Here is a 2,639-nt window from a genome sequence, read left to right on the forward strand (position 1 = left end):
ATTTATCAATATATATTATTCGTAATTAATAATCTTATTTATAAATATATGTTATTGTTAAATGTTAGTTACGTTAATGTTAATATGTAAAGTTACATACATTATATATTATATTAACATTAACATTTAAATATAATGTTATATGATATTAAAATTTTAAGTTAAACTCGTTATATTAACAATATTAATATTATATGTAGTTGAATGTTACGTGTTAGAATTTTAATTGAAAGTGTCATCCATGCATAAATGTTATATTTAGACAAGTAAAGTATAGATTTTATCATTATTATTATTATTATTATTATTATTATTATTATTATTATTATACATGTATGTTAAGATTTTAAGAAAAATTATTTAAATTAAATTTTAATATTTTACCTTTATTAGATATGCTTAGTCTATTTTTCTTCTCCGCTTGGAAGTATGGGGTGGAGGTTGTAAAACGAAGGATGTGGTAGAGAAAATAGAAGAACAAGAGGATTATCTTCCAAAAGGTTAGGGTATAATCAAAATTAGAACTTGGAAGTAGACACTAGCTAGGGTGATATCATTTTGTAATTTGGACCCAGCTCCCACTACACTTCGTTTTCAAAGTTTATCCCCACAAAAGATTAATTCTTCCATCTCTGTCATTTGATGAGCTTAATCAGTTCAGGCCCAGAAGGCAGCTGTAAATTGGGATTTGTGATTGTTTAAAGAAACTTGTATAAAAGAAATTTGAGTATATGGAACACCTTGTATACATCTTTGTCAAACTGGATGGCTTGAAATAAATCAGCTTCCACGTCCCAAATGATGAACATTTCCATTAGGCCATCTCATCCAATCTTTTTGTTGCTCATTGACATTACCATTTTGGCTGCATATCTCTGTCATTTGTCCAAGCACATGCAATGAATGTGATGTCCAATTTGCAGTTGAAGAAGAAGAAGAAGAAGAGGGAGACATTAATCAAATTAGAGGATGTCAATTATCATTTTCCATCTCCTCAGTTATTGATGGGATTGCCCAATTACCAATTACCAAAATTTATCATTGGCAAATGAAGCCAAGAAAACTGTTCAAACTTCAAAAGATTCTTATTCATATTGATTCTCCTCTTTTCATCTATTAGTTTTATAAGTTAATAAGTGAATATGTTATCTTTGTATTAAAGAAAAAAGGAAAGGAAAGAAGAAGAAGAAGAAGCCAAGTGGCAATACATGGGCCACAGCTTGGAAGTCCAATAGAAATAGTGCCCAATATGTAAAGGCAACAGGAAACAAAGGTTGCATTGCCATTCGTGGGAAAGGAGAGTACCCATTATATTGATAATGAACGTAAACTTTAATTAGAGCTATCCATTGCCCAGTGACCACCAAGCTACCGTCTATATCAACTCGGGCTTCCTCGTGATTTCTTATTCGATTAGGTTATTCTATTATTGTCTATTATTAAATGTTAGGATTTAATGACAAATTTAAGCCCACTTAAGCTCAGCAGGTGGACACTTTTGAATTTGATCTAACTTTGAAAATCAACCCAATAGCCTAGAGAGACAAATGAACTAACTGGGTTAAGCTCCTCTCGTTACATTTTAACATGTTCATCCTCTCAATTCTTCATTTATGCAGTCAGTACTTCGTGCTTAGATCTAAAACATGTTAACAATGGATTATAAATTTTAGATAAAAAAATTGGAGACTAAGGCCACTAGACATATTTTTAGCTTTTTTGGACAATAAACCTGTAATTATTTTAAATTGATTTGATTGACAATTTTATTATTCATTTGTTTTTTACGAAAATTAAAAAAATAAATAGTAAAAAGGTTAATCAAACAAAATGTTAAGTTGAGAAGGAGCTTATTCAAGCAAGGACATTCCATTTCTAGCGAGGCTGTTAATTACTAGTTACTACATTATTCTAGAAAGCTTATCGTATATCGTATCGGTCACAAGCAGTGGCATATACTTCCAAATATGGGCATCCATTGACTTCGAAAAGAGACAAATTATAGAATAATGAAGCATTGGTATTAGTCTTTGTTCATTCCTGCATAATTTTCTTTGATAGAAACTTTTGGTGGCATTTTGCTGCATATCATATGGGATGGGGAAATGGGGAATCTCCAAGTTGGAGAGAATGACTAAACCATTCATTCATGATACGTTGTTGGCTTTAGTCTGCAGAAGTATCAAACCAGAGAGACCCAAGTGGGCCTCTGAAGGGGCCAAAATATAATCATAACTCTTTAAGAGTGAATATACGAATGTCAATGCGACTTGTATATTACATGGTTAAAGATGGATAGTCAGACTATATAGGCAGACAATCCCCACAAATGTGAGCTGGTTTCTTCCAGTCTTGAAGATAGCCAGATATGGCAGGACATGGTTGACCTTGAACACTGGTTCACATGTAAATTTGTTCTCAAAGCAGTGATTATATTAGTACCGATTTCACTTGGGCTACTCGCTTTTAATTATGTTCGAGGTGTTCTTGGTGTTGGAGAAACAAGGGTGGTTTTCTCATGGTTTTAGGTCTCTTACACACAAAAAAAAAAAAAAAAACAGAAAGAAACACTCTTATAATGAGATTCCCCTCGAGGATTGGTGCTTGTGCCATTAGTAATGCAAACCTTGGGGGGTTGT

Source organism: Theobroma cacao, chromosome 5, assembly GCF_053813885.1.
Source record: "Theobroma cacao isolate CCN51 chromosome 5, ASM5381388v1, whole genome shotgun sequence".
In the NCBI taxonomy this organism is placed as follows: Eukaryota; Viridiplantae; Streptophyta; class Magnoliopsida; order Malvales; family Malvaceae; genus Theobroma; species Theobroma cacao.